The 15,555-nt window shown below is 39.0% G+C and overlaps 1 long non-coding RNA gene across 1 annotated transcript; it reads left to right on the forward strand.

The window, feature by feature from the left end:
* The first annotated feature begins 14,389 nt into the window (after positions 1 to 14,389).
* LOC309821453 lies at positions 14,390 to 15,483 on the forward strand. The gene is made up of 3 exons (XR_014296616.1): positions 14,390 to 14,799; positions 15,050 to 15,092; positions 15,332 to 15,483. It is a non-coding gene; the product is annotated as an uncharacterized lncRNA (long non-coding RNA).
* The last annotated feature ends 72 nt before the right edge of the window (positions 15,484 to 15,555 follow it).

Raw genomic sequence — 15,555 nt, forward strand, 5'->3', positions numbered from 1 at the left:
AGATAATAGTACATTCTCACACAATTGTTGAGACAAAGAAATGACTTAATGAACACATATAGACTCAACAAACATTAGCTGTTACCATTATTATCGTTATTATTATAATTACCTCAAGGAGGTAATAATAGCAAATAATTGTTCTTTTCAGAACCCCTTTAGTGTCTGTTCATTTTATATTTCCTTCCTTACACCTTCTCAGTCATTACTGTTCGGTGCCCTAAAGAATGACGAGTATTCCACAATTCTTATTGCTTTTATCAAATGTACTGAATTCCAGGGATTTCTTTCAGGACTCTTCTGATTTCTAAGACATAATACCCATTTGTATAAATTATCATACAAGTAAAAAGTGTTTTATATTAAAGAAATATAAAAGTCATTTCTCTGGTTCTAATTCTACTTCATTTTCTATAAATTTACTTGGGTAGAATTATTAAATAACTACTAAAACATCTTATATAGTAAATTGGAGTATTCCCACATGCCATCTGAAGTCTCTTCTTTTCATTTTAAAAAAAAAAAAATAGTGTTAAGATTTTTCTAGATTCAGCTCAAACTAAAATTTTTCAGGGAGCATTGTATGAGTCCCATCAGTTCTTTGAGGATCAAATAGAAATTAATCAATATAGTCCTTAAAGTCTCATGAAGGATATGGACCTCTAATACTGAGAATTAAGACAGTGAAGATCTATTTCAGTTATAAACATTGACTAATAGGGATCAGTTCCAAAGTTTGTCATAAAATGTTCTCTGTAAAATGATTTCCATTATAACATTTGAAATATATTCCCACAGAAGGGGGGAAAAAAACCTCAATTTAAAACTTTTGGCAAAGACAGAGGTAAGATATGTCCCAAACCAAAAAATATTTTTGCTTTAAATATACTAACTGGCAATTTATTTTTCCTTTTGAAGATTGCGTATAATTTCCCACAAAACTTTTTTTCACCTTTACCATCCAAGCTTCCTCATTCAACAAACATTCACATTCATGGACCAAGTACTGCTATAGGTAAGATGAATACGATTACATCCGTACCCTCTGGTAGACTGGGCAAAAATATTTCTCTTCTCCAACAGAATCACTGTCTACTTCGATACCCTCCAAATTAAAAATGTATCAACTTAAACACTTCAGACAGTAGGAAATCAATCAAATCCGTACTTGATTAATTTAGTATTTTAAAAACCTATACATCAAATTTGCATATAAAAAGGTGTGTTGTATTTCAATTATATTCTTATGCATCTGGGGAAAGTTTTTCCTTTTCAGAATATAAGGTTTTCAATATTCGGTATAGATGTTTATTATATAAAACCAGAGCCAGAAGGTAGGTTGGTAGAGCCATTATATATCCTGAATTTTTCATGTTATTATTCACACATTCATTTATACACTCACGTACAATAATAAATGAATGTATTTCATTTTAAACCTAGGGTTTCAAATTCTTTTCCCATCTAGGTTACTAAATAATATTGAGTAGAGTTCCCAATGCTATACAGTGGGTCCTTGTTGGTTATCTATTTTAAATATAGTAGCGTGTATATGTCAATAGATGTATGTATATGCATAACTGAATCACTTTGCTGTACACCTGAAAATAACACAACATTGTTAATCAACTATACTCCAATATAAAATAAATAAAAATTTTGAAATGTAAAATAAAATCTAGGGTTAAACACAGGCTTATATAACAGGGTAACAGCGCCACCTCGTGGACTCATAAAAATTGGATGCTTGTCATTTTCATTCCATTAAGTTTTGCATACACATAAGCTTATCTTTTCAGTGATACAGGTATTAATAATATTCAGTGCACTAGAGTAAATGTCTGACATCATGGAAGACCTATAAAGTATATTATAGGGGGAAATAAAGAAAAACAAGTAAAGAGAATTTTAGCAAGTGATCATTTTCAGCTTATGTTAATATGTCCAATATAAAAGCATTAGATATTTTACAAATATTAGCTTATAAATACTATAAAACAGTAATAAGATCTTTCATTTTAATGTACTATATTTCTATATTATATATTAAATAATCTCTTGCATAAAGGCATGCAAGCCAAAAAAAAATTTTTTTTAAGCCCTTATTAGGAAACAGATTAGGGGCTTCTCTGGTGGCGCAGTGGTTGAGAATCTGCCTGCCAATGCAGGGGACACAGGTTCGAGTCCTGGTCTGGGAAGATCCCACATGCCGCGGAGCAACTAGGCCCGTGAGCCACAATTACTGAGCCTGCGCGTCTGGAGCCTGTGCTCCGCAACAAGAGGGGACGCGATAGTGAGAGGCCCGCGATGAAGAGTGGCCCCCGCTTGCCGCAACTAGAGAAAGCCCTCGCACAGAAACGAAGACCCAACACAACCAAAAATAAATTAATTAATTAATTTTTTAAAAAAAGAAAAGAAAAAGAAAACAGATTAAACCAAAGACCAAGGATCGCAAATCGTCTGAGAAGGGAAAAAAGAAAGTCAAGTTTTTTGTTTTTTTTTTTTGAAAGTCAAGTTTTGAGATGTTAAATATTTAGTGAAACATGAATGCAACATCTCACCAACAAGCACAGTTCTACAACAAAGGCAAGCAATCACTCTTGAGGTAATGGAGGCCAATTTAAGATCACTGAACACCTGGCGACTCCAGTTTGTCATGCTAAACCATAAAAGGCTCAGCAGGTTTCTTGCTAATCTCCCAATATGAGTTATAGACATTTCATGAAGTCATTTACTTAATAGTACCCCAGCTCTAAAATTTGACTCACCATCACCTCAAAGCTCATTAGTCCTACTTACATTTTCAGTGTCCCTCACTCTGCTCCTGTGTTATCATCCCTCTTCATCTAGCTTAAATTCCATGGCAAATCAGCATAATCTCTCCCATTCATATGTTCCCTCTCCCTTCTGTCACTTTGTTTACTTTCTTGGCAAACCCCAACCTTAGTTATTTCCAACTCTCTGTCAGCTTTACACCTACACCTATGCAGCTGAGCTTGGTGTGGAGAAAATATACAATCGTGACTTTTTTAAATTTAAATCAATTTAAATTCATTACAAGAAATGAAGTGGACCCCTAAAGTGGCCCGGGAATCCTACTACATTTCCTAGTCTATTCACACTCTCTCCTAATTATATCTCCTCCTCTCTCCTCAACTATCCAACACTCCCTCCCTCATCCTCACTCTCAGTTGATGACTTTGCTTTCTATTACTCTGAAAAAAGGGAAGAAATTAATAGAAGAGACTCTTCAAAAGCTCACACCAGCACATCATTCACTTACCAGTATCTGTACCCTGCTACTCCTGCTTCAGTGGATGAAAAATTGCTTGAACTACCATTTAGACTAACTCCTACTTTGTGCACAAGATCCCACCTCATCAACCAAGAAATTTACTAACTCTCTCCTGTATAATCAATTTTTTCATTTCTACTGGATATTTCCCATCAATACAAAAACACTTTACATTCTCCCATGCTCAAGAAATAACCCACCCTTGATCCTACATTGCTCTGAGGTACTGCCCCATTCCTCATCCCCTTTATAGTAAAACTCCTCAGATGAGTCATCTAAATCCATTGTCACCAACTCTGCCCCTTCCATTCTCTCTGAAACTATTCTTTTTTTTTAAATTTATTTTATTGAAGTATAGTTGATCTACAATGCTGTGTTAGTTTCTGGTGTACAGCAAAGTGGTCAGTTACATATATATATTTTTTTCTTTTTCACATTCTTTTCCATTATGGTTTATCACAGGGTATTGAACATAGCTCCCTGTGCTATACAGTATGACCTGTTGTTTATCCATTCTATTTATAATAGTTTGTAGTTTGCATCTTCTAATCCCAATTCCCAATCCATCCCTCCACTGCCCCGCTCCCCCTTGGCAACCGTAAGCCTGTTCTCTGTGTCTGTGAGTCTGTTTCTGTCTGAAATTATTCTTAACAAGGTCCCAAATGACCTCCACACAGCAAATCCAATAGTCATTTCTCAACTCCCATCTTACTTGTACCATGAACAGCTGATCATTCCCTCTTATTTGAAAAGCTTTCTTCTTGCCTCACTTTCTCGTTACCTCACTTCTCAGTCCCCTTGGCTGGTTCCCGGTATTTTTCCTGTGGACCTGCCCAAGGGTTCAGTCTTTGATCCTATTTTCTATCTATACTTTGTCCCTTGGTATTAGCATCCAATCTCAGGGCTTTAAGCACCACCATGACAGCTCCCACATTTGTTTCTCCAGCCCAGACCTTTCCCCAGAACATGTGCATATAGTGATCTCCCCACTCAACAATTCTACTTGGATGTCTAAAAGGCATCTCAAACTTAACACAGACAAAACTATCTTCCTGAGTGCTCCTCCCACCAAAGCTGCTACTCCTTAGTCATCTCCATCTCAGCAAATAATCAAAAAAGCTTGAAGTCATTTTTCTCATACCCCTTTGCCCTTCCTCTTATATCCTATGTCCAATCTGTCCTCAAATACTATCAGTTCTACTGTAAAAATCTGTTCAGAGTTGAATCGTTTATTTACTCCACTGGTACCACTAAGCCAACACTGTTCTCTCATTGTATTATTGCACTAGCTTAACTGGTGTACCTGCTCCAACCCTATTCCCCACCACTGTTCTGTCTCTCTTCTCAGTAGAGCTTCAAGAAAGAACATGTAAGTCCAAAGTCATATCATGTCATTCCTCTACACAAAACTCTCCAGCAGTTACCGAGGTTACTCAAACAAACAAAATAAAACCTAAAAACCATACGATGACTTATAAGGCCCTAGGTAGCCTATTACCTTTCTAACTTCACTTCCTATTTGCTTACCCCACTCCAGCCAAACTGGTCTCATTTCTGCTCCTTGACTACATCAAGTATATGAGTTATTGATTGCTGAATAACAAATTATCCCCAAATTTACTGACTTAAAACAACCGTATCTCACACACTTTCTGTAGGTCAGGAATCCAGGTAGAGCTTAGCTGGATTCTCTGCTTCAGCGTCTCTGACAGAACTGCAATCAACAGCTGGGGCTGTAATCATCTCAAGGCTCGGCTTGTTAAAGATTCACTTCCAAGCTCACTCACCTGGCCGTTGACAGGATTCAGTGGCCTTTTGGTCTGACAGCCCCAGTTCCTTAATGGACGTTGGCCAGAGGCCACTCTCTGTTCTTTGCCAACACAGGCCTCTCCAGCATAGGAGCTTGCTTCATCAAAGCAAGCAATCCAAAAAGGCAAGAGAAAGAATGGGAGCAAGACACAGATCAGAGTCTTTTATAACCTAACCCCAGAAGTGACATCTCATCCCTTTGCCACTCCAGGGAAGGAGATTGCATAACGGAGGGAGTGACACGAGGTGGGGATCATTAAGAGCCTTGTAAAATGCTGGCTACCACACAGGTCTGGTGCCACTCAGGAAGCACTGGTTGCATAGAACATTCTCCCACGTATCAGCATGTTTCACTCCCTCACCTTCAAGTCTTTGACCTCATGTCACCTTCTCAGTGACATCTTTTTAATATTACAATTCCTACCCCCCAAACACTCCTCATCCCCTTCTTTATTTTTCTCCACAGCACTTAACTGACTTTAACGTACCATATAATTTAGTTATTGTGGTTGATTTCTATTTTGTCAACTTAGCTAAGCTAGTACTGCATTTCCACTTCCTTCCCTGAAGAGTTCCAAGAAGCATAGACCACAGAGACATTCTGCCTGAGATCTGGTAGGTGGAAGTGAACAGAAGTCCTACACTTTTACACGAGGAAGGCCAGTGCAGGGCACGAGGCAGTGTTGCAGATCGTGCACGTTGTCACCTCTTCTGCCAACACATCTGGTAGGTGTTGGGTAGCAGTCAGGTCCAAACCTTCAACGCCTGCCAGATCTTCTCTTCCAATCTCAGCAACTCTTGAGTCTGTGACAAAGGACTAGCCCCTCCTGCAGATCACCTCCATCATCAAAGTTGAACCCTGGGAACCAGGGAGAAGTCAGAGCAGATTCCAATCCATTCTCACGGGTTCCAGTTCCTCCTTGCCAGTTTTCCTTGCTTCCTCCACTTGACAATTGTGATTTGACCTTTTGCTAGTAGTTCTGCTCCTCTGATAGAACTCTGATATCCATTTATGTGTGTTTTCTTCCATTAAAACAGAAGCTCTGTGAGTAAAAAATAGTGTCTGTTTTGTTTACTGCTCTTGCCCCAGCACCTAGAACAGGGCCTGGTACATAGTACAACTTTTTAAGACATAAGGCACTAAGAATAAATATTAAGGGTGGCAAGAAAAGGAAAAGACTAATTGATGTTCTAGAAGAAAGGTTCCTGTAAAAATTAAAAACTGGAATGTGTCTTAATGGATGGATAGGAAGGAAATACAGTCTACACTATGAAATAGCATGAAAAAAATCGAGATGAGCATGCTAAGTGTAACATACACTGTATGTTGTCCAGGGATTAGGAATCTGACCTGGGGAAGCCATTATCATTTCTGTAGCAAGTGACTAACCTGGAGAAAATGCTATTTCAGGAAATTTATCTTCCAGGAATATACTCAGTTGATTGGAAAGGGAGAATCAGAAAAGTAGGGATACAAATCACACATGTTGTCTTAGGTTACTAGTATGACAATAGAGAAAAGGAAAAGGTAAATATAAAAATAATTGTTAAAAGGTTATAACATGGCAACTGTAGAAATCATTAGTGCTATTTATTGATTTCTGATTCTCCTCCTAAACACATAGTAGGGTTCCATTTCCCCACCTTTCTGAAGTTATGCATGGCCATGAAACTTGCTTTAGTCCCAGAAACATGAAGCAACATGACAAGAGCCACTTCAAAATGGAAGACTTTAATAACAAGTGTGATTCTCTACCTTCCCTTCTCCCTTCATGTTGCCTAGAAATATTACAAATGGTGAGGGTTTCATTAGTCTGAGTCTCTAAATGGCCAAGAGCATTACAAAAAACAAACCTTTGTGGTTTTAAGCCACAAAGACTTTGGATTGTTCGTAACTGCAACACAACCTCACCCATTCTGATTGTGGCAGTTTTAACTGGTGTCGACAAATATTTACATTCCCCTCTTTAAGAGATGGAGCTTAATTTCCCTCCCTTTTTGTGTGAGCTGAAGTTAATAACTCATTTCTAACAAGTGATGGCATGTAACTTCTCAGACTAGGTCTGAGAAAAACATTAGGACTGTCTCTTGGATCACTCACTTTGGGGAAAACCAAACTGCTATAACTTGAGGACACTCAAGCAGACCTATGGAGATCCACATGCTGAGGAGTTGAGGCCTCCTGCCAACTATTAGCATTAGCTTGCCAAGCTCAGGAGTGAGCCACCTTGGAAGAGGATCCTACCGTCCCAGGCAACATCCTGAATGCAACCTCAAGAGATACACTAACACAGCTTAGCTGCTCTTGGATTCCTGATCTGCAGAAATTGTACAAGATGATAAATGCTTACTGTCTTAATCCACCATGCTTTAGGCTAATTTGATACACACCAATAGATAGCAAATACATTGAATGATATAGAAACACACTAAAATTGAACACTGAGGATAGAATGAAATCAAAGATAGTTCCTAGGCTTTGAGCTTTGAAAAATTTGGAAAAATTGTGATATCACTGACTGTAAGTTATTTAATTCCATTGTATTTTTGAGGCAAGAGCCATGTCTGCTCAACAAACATTTGCTGGAGTCGTGTAAATATTTAACAAATGAAAAAAGTGTTCAGAACTGAAAAAAAAAATCCACTACAGATAGGGGAGTACTCTCATCTCCTCTTGTCTAGACACTATACTTCTATTACAATTTTGTTCCCAGTAGTACCACATTGCTAGTACACACCAACTGCAAGTTTAAGTTCCCAAAGTATTTTAAGATGAAAGTAAGCCCACAGGCAATTTCCTAACTATATTTCCTCCCACTTATCTCAACAGTCATATGAGAGATGTGCAGTTATGCTACTTTTGTTTCCCTGATGATTACCATAGTTTCTAACCTAAAACCCTAAAAGGAAAAAGGGAGAAGTAGTATAGTTGAAGAATGAGTATTCTATAATGAACGGTTTCAGTTCATGTATCAAATGCAGAATTGAAATATTTTCCAGCCATCGTTTTATCAGTCTAACAGCTTCACCTCACAGTCTACCTTTAAAATCCTTAAACTAACCTTTATTTACAATCAATTTTTAATCCTTCTATCTATTACCACATTATCTCTCCTGAGAACTCACTCTAAGCCTCAAAGATTTGGCTTGAACAGTGGCTAAATCCATTAGGTATGATCTCGGAATCCCACCAAATTTAGAAATATGGCCACCTTAGCCACAAATTTCACACTAACAGTAGACAAAAACCATCACTAAAGCACCACTTGTTAAAATGAAAACACACTAGAAAGTTATGACTTTTATTAAACTTTTATTTTTAAATAGTGTCAGATTTACAGAAAAGTTACAAAAATGGTACAGGGAGTTCCCAGACACCTGTCATCCAACCTCCCCTATTGTTAACATCTTATAATACCGTGTACATCTGTCACAACTAAGAAACCAACACTGGCACATTACTATTAACTAAATTCCACACTTCATTCAAATTTCATCAGTTTTCCATTAATGTCCTTTTTCTGCTTGAGGATCCCAGCCAGGATACAACATTACACTTAGTCATTATGTCTCATCTCCTCTGGTGTGACAGTTTCACAAACTTTGTTTTTCATGACCACAACAGTTTGAGTACAGTTTAGGGAATTAGTAGAAGGTCCACCAATTTGATTTTGTCTGATGTTTTTCTCCTGAGTAGACTGGGGTTAGGGCTTTGCATAAGAATAACACAGAAGGGGGTGAAGTGTTCTTCTCATCACATCTTATCAGGGTACACACTATCAATATGACTTACCACTGATGTTGATATTGATTACCTGGCTTAGGTAGTATTTGCTAGATTTCTCTACTGTAAAGTTATGCTTTCCCCCTCTTGCCTTACCCTACCCTTTGAAAGCAAGTCACTAAGCACAGCCCATACTCAAGATGGTGTTGGGGTAGGAAAGGGGGATTAAACTTTATCTCCTGGAGAGAAGTGACTTTTTAAAATAAATATAAAATTTACTCAGTTCCTGAAATACATACTGAGTACCTCAAAGCATTTGCTAATGCAATTTAGTGCCCATTTAATGTGAATCACTCTGCTAGGCACTTCAAATAATGGTTAGAAACTGACCTGCATCATGAGGAGTTTATAATATAGTGGAGAAAATATACAACAAGAAAAATGCTAGTTAAGTACTATAATGCTAGTTAAGTCACAAAAAGGGAAAAATCAAATTCAGTTGGAGTTATGAAAAGTTTCATAGAACAAGAGATATTTAAGCAAGGTATTTAAAGCTGAGTATCATTTTGACAGATGGAAATTCAACAACCATTTATGATTTTAAAAATCCCAAAAAAGTGGGTATAGAGGGAATGTACCTCAATATAATAAAAGCCATATATATCAATCCCATACCTAATATCATACAGTGAAAAGCTAAAAACTTTTCATCTAATATCAGGAACAAGACAAGGATGCCCACTCTCACCACTTTTGTTCAACATAGTATTTGAAGTCCTAGTCAGAGCAATTAGGCAAGAAAAAGAAATAAAAGGTATCCAAATTGGAGAGAAGCAAAACTGTCACTATTTTAGATGACATGATTTAATATATAGAAAACCCAAAGATTCCTCCAAAAAATTGTTAGAACTAATAAACGAATTCAGTAAAGTTGCAGAATACAAAATCAATATACAAAAATCTGTTACATTTCTATATGTTAATAACAAACTATTGGAAAAAGAAATTAAGAAAACAATCCCATTTACAATTGCATTAAAAAGAATAAAATACCTAGGAATAAATTCAACAAGGAGGTGAAAGACCTGTACACTGAAAACTGTAATACACTGATGAAAGAAACTGAAGACACAAACAAATGGAAAGATTATCCATGCTCATGGATTGGAAGAATACTGTTATAACATCCATACTATGCAAAGCAATCTACAGATTCAATGAAATTCTTACCAAAATTCCAATGGCATTTTTCACAGAAATAGAACAACAAACCTAAAATTTGTATGAAATCACAAAAGACCCCAAATAGCCAGAGCAATCTTGAGAAAGATGAACAAAGCTGAAGGCATCATGCTCCCTGATTTCAAACTATACTACAAAGCTCTAGTGATCAAAAGAGCATAGTGTTGGCACAGAAAGAGACACATAGATCAATAGAACAGAATAGAGATCCCAGAAATAAACCCACACATATACAATGAGTTAATTTATGACACAGGAGCCAAGAATATACAATAGGGAAAGGACAGTCTCTTCAATAAATGGTGGTGGGAAAACTGGAAAACCACATGCAAAAGATTAAAAATAGGCCACTATCTTACACCATATACAAAAATGAACTCACAATGGATTAAAGACTTGAATGTAAGACCTGAAACCATAAAACTCCTAGGAGAAAACATAGGTGGTAAGCTCCTTGACATCATTGACATTGGTGATGATTTTTTTTTTTTTCAGTGCCATACAGCATGTGGGAACTTAGTTCCCTGACCAGGGGTTGAACACATGCCCCCTGCATTGGAAACACATAGTTTTAACCACTAGACCACCAAGGAAGTCCCTTGGAGATGATTTTTTGAAACTGACCCCAAAACTACAGGCAATAAAAGCAAAAATAAACAAGTGGGGCTACAACAAACTAACAAGTTTTGGCACAGCAAAGGAAACCATCAACAAAATGAAAAGGCAGCCTACTGAATGGGAGAAAGTATTTGCAAATCATATATCCTGCTAAGGAGCTAATATCCAAAATATATAAAAACTCATACAACTCAATAGCAAAAACAAACAATCCATTAAAAAAAAAAAATGGGCAGGGGCTTCCCTGGTGGTGCAGTGGTTGAGAGTCTGCCTGCCGATGCAGGGGACACGGGTTCGTGTCCCAGTCCGGGAAGATCCCACATGCCGCAGAGTGGCTAGGCCCGTGAGCCACGGCCGCTGAGCCTGCGCGTCCTGAGCCTGTGCTCCACAACGGGAGAGGCCACAACAGTGAGAGGCCTGCATACCGCAAAAAAAAAAAAAAAAAAAAAAAGGGCAGAAGATCTAAATAGACATTTTTCCAAAGACATGCAAACAGCCAAGAGGCACTTGAAAGGATGCTCAATGTCACTAGTCATCAGGAAATGTATATCAAAAATATAATGAGATATCACCTCACACATGTTAGTATGGCTATTATCAAAAAGACAAGGAATAACAAGTGTTGGTAAGAATGTGGAGAAAAGGGAACCCTCATGCACTGTTGGTGGGAATGTAATTGGTGTGTAGCCACTATGGAGAACAGTATGAGGGTTCTTCAAAAAAATTAAAAGTAGAACTAGAGGGTGATCCAGCAATTCCACTCCTTGGTATTTACTCAAAGAAAACAAAACACTAACTCAAAAAGATATATGCACCCCCATGTTCACTGAAGGGTTATTTTTAACAGCCAAGATATGGAAACAACCTAAGTGTCCACTGATGGATGAATAAAAAAAGATGTGGTGCACACACACACACAAAGGAATACTATTATGCCATAAAAAAGAATGAAATCTTGTCATTTGTGACAACATGGATGGATCTTGAGGGTATTATGCTAAATGCAATACATTGGACAGAGAAAGACAAACACTGTATGATCTCACATATATGTGGAATCAAAAAAACAACCACCACCGCCACCACCCATAGACTCATAATATAAACTCCAAGTTATAAAATAAGTAACTCCTGGAGTCACTACAACATAGTGACTATAGTTAATAATAGTGTATTGTACATTTGAAAGTTACTAAGAGAGTAAATCTTAAAAGTTCTCACCGCAGGAAAAAAAAAATGTTGTAACTATGTATGAGGATGGAGGTTAACTAGACTTACTGTGGTGATCATTTCACAATATATACAAATATCAGATCATTATGTTGTACACCTGAAACTAATCTAACGTTATGTCAACTACAGGAAGAAAAAAGAAAATAGATGGGAAATAGATGGAAAGACATTCAAGATGGAGAAAAGAGCATAAACAAAATATGAGGGTTCTCTCTCTCTCCCTGTCTCTCATTCATCCAGTGTTTTAGCACTTTAACCCAACACAAACATTCATTTTAAGATCTTCACTAAATCTTACTAGGTTAGCGTAAGTGAATGGTGTTAGGGGCTATATTGAGTCCTCCCGAAATTCACTATGCTTAAGTCCTAACCGCCCCCCAGTACCTCAGAATATGACTATATTTGGAGATAAGGTCTTTAAAAAAATAATTCAGGTTAAAAGAGGTCATTAGAACAGGCCCTAATCCAATATAACCGGTGTCCTTATAAGAAGATATTAAGTTATAGATAGGCACAGAGAGAAGAGGATGTGAAGAAACAGGCCCATCTACAGGTCAAGCAGAGGTCTCTGAAGAAACACACCTGTGGACACCTTGATCTCAGACTTCTAGTCTCCAAAATTATGAGAAAATAAATTACTGTTGTTTAAGACATCCTGTCTGTGGTATTTTGCTAGACCAGGCCTAGCAAAACAACACATGCTGTTAGAGTTTCTAAATCAAATCTAATTTGGCAAAATTTCCCACTGTGATGTTATTTAAACCTTATTATTGTGTAGTTCTTTCCATTCACTAGTATCATGAAGAGAGTAAAGTTAAGGTGAAGAAAGGAAAAAGTGAGCCTTAAAAACAACTTTAGGGCTTCCCTGGTGGCGCAGTGGTTGTGAGTTCGCCTGGCGATGCAGGGGACGCAGGTTCGTGCCCCGGTCCGGGAAGATCCCACATGCCGCGGAACGGCTGGGCCCGTAAGCCATGGCTGCTGAGCCTGCGCGTCCGGAGCCTGTGTTCCGCAACAGGAGAAGCCACAACAGAGAAGCCCGCGTACCACAAAAAACAAAACAAAACAACTTTAGTTCTTTCAAATTTTATGCCCTATAAACTTGTCCATTCCAACCCTAACCATAACAAATTTTTGCCCTAAATTCTTTCCCTTAGAAGAGTATGTAGTGATTTCATGAAGCTTCACAGATCTCTCTTGTAGCACTTTATTCACCAGATCTCTAGATAACATTATCCCTGACAGCAACTGCTGCAACACAGTGCCCCAAATGGTCCACTACTAAGTAAAAGCTTCACCTCGATCCACCTTTTTGTCTCATACCGGAGGAAAATTAAAAGGGAAAATAGAAAATAAATTTAAATGGCATTTAACAAGCACATATCTAGGACTAAAAGTATTCCTAAACGTCTGTAATTCCCCTTTTCAATAAATAGACCTACCATATTTTTAGCTGCATCCCCAAAGAAACGTACAGCAGGGAAGTTAAGACCCAGGTGTCCACTTGCAAGAGTCAACAGACTTTCTGGAGCGGCTAGATTGTGGACCACAAACCCTGGCTCCGAAGGCAACACGGGAAACGTTCACACACGCATGTAAAAGGGTCTCCCGCACGCTCGTCCGGTCTAATACCCTTTCCTTTTCCTAATCTTGTGTTTACAAAATCGTTTGGAAAGGCTTTCAGTAGAGTGCAAATACTCCTAAGAGATTAGGCTCCCCCAAAACAAAACAAAAACTGATTGCAGACCACTGACACCTGCGCTTCAGGAACAGCAATGTCGGCGGAACACGGGAAAATACGGAGTTTTTTAGCAGAGAGACCAAAAAAAAAAAAATCAGCTAATTCCATGAAAATCAACCAACAGAAAGGTTAAGCAGAGAACTATCGAACCTGGTGCTTTCGTAACAAGGGTGACTTGTAAAGTAACTCTCCTAACAAAACAGCCCTTCCGCCTTCTTCACTCAGCGGACGCGCGAGTCCAGCAAGATTTCCTGATTTCGCGAGAACTTTTGGCAGCTCTGAATGCGCACGCGTCAGACTCGGAGGCCACGTGAGCAGCCCAGATTTAGCGCGGGGGCGAGGCGGGGTGGAGAAGCTGAGGAAGGGGAGGGCCATCAAGAAAGCGGTGGCCAGGGCCTCTCTGGTGGCGCAGTGGTTGGGAGTCCGCCTGCGGATGCAGGAGACGCGGGTTCGTGCCCCGGCCCGAGAAGATCCCACATGCCGCAGAGCGGCTGGGCCTGTGAGCCATGGCCGCTGAGCCTGCGCGTCCGGAGCCTGTGCTTCGCAACGGGAGCGGCCACAACAGTGAGAGGCCCGCGTACCGCAAAAAAAAAAGAAAGGCGGTGGCCAACGTATGGGGTGGAACCTCAGCGGTGCTGGGAGGGCGGGGCGGGGAGAAAGCGCGTAGGCCCCGCCCCTCGAGGCTTTTCCCCGGAATAGCGTCACCCGCTCTATAAGAGAGCGTGTGGCGAAGGATTCGGCCTTTTACATCCGGGAAGCGTCGAGTTTAGTTGGAAGTACTGCGTTGTGTTTCGTGCGCTAAAATACTTAAGACAGAACTTTTGGCCAAGTTTAAAATGCAGGAGATGCAACAGTCTTGTAGAAGTAGATCGACGTCAGCTTGGAAAACCTTTAGGTTCAAACTCCTGAGTGGGCTTAAATGTTCATTGATTTGCGGGGCAGCCACGTTCAGCCGGGGGCGCTGAGTCGGAAAACTAGCGCCCGTGAGCCGTGGGCCTTCCGGCAAAGGTTAAATGCAGCTGATGACTCCGGTTAAGGTCATTAGTTCTGCTGTTGGTGTCATGTGGCCATCTTGAATCTACTCCGACACTATGAAATAATAACACCGCATCCTGATAACCCGCCAGTTTGATCCAGGTGGTGAGTAGTATCTGTAGTTGTCCTTGCTGGTCTTTTCTGGGATTATGAATCTCCATGTATCTTTGGGACCTGTCAGCTGTGGCAGTCTCCCTTCCTAGCCATGGAAGAGCATATTCTTGTTTATTGGCAAAGCTGTCACCATCTAATTGGTATCAGATTCTGACTTGCACAAGTAACATTCTTCACTTTAAAAATCTGGAGGGTACTGGGTTATTGGGCAGACATCTAACTACTGTTCAAATGTTTTTAGGAAGCTGAGCTAATTGTTCCAGTGGATGATGGAAAACAACAAGGTAGGTTCCTATTTTATATATATATATATATATATATATTTATTTATTTATTTCTGAATCTGAAACCCTTAGTGCTAAGGATTTGGAAGGCCAAAATTGCATATTTTGCTGGCATTTTGTAATTTAAAAGAGTAAATGGCCAACTGAATAGAAAGTAACTGAAGTAGCTGCTAAGACTCAGCACCATGAGGTAAGTACACAAATTAGAGTTTTATAAAGCTGGTTTTCTTCTCTTGCAGAAGTCAAGAAATCCAAAGCGATATGGGTGAAGTCTTGTTAGCATCCTGAAGTACACTGCCAAATGTGATTTTAACTCTCAAGTATGGTATTTAAATGGAGAATAAATAAGTGCTTCCTTGCTATATCAATAAAATGCTCGATTTGTACAGACGTCAGCGTTCCCTGACTGAATGACTAATAAGTGCAAAGGTAACTACAAGTAGTGAACAGGCTACCTCCTGTT

Source organism: Grampus griseus (assembly GCF_964374135.1).
Source record: "Grampus griseus genome assembly, chromosome: 4".
Classification (NCBI taxonomy): Eukaryota; Metazoa; Chordata; class Mammalia; order Artiodactyla; family Delphinidae; genus Grampus; species Grampus griseus.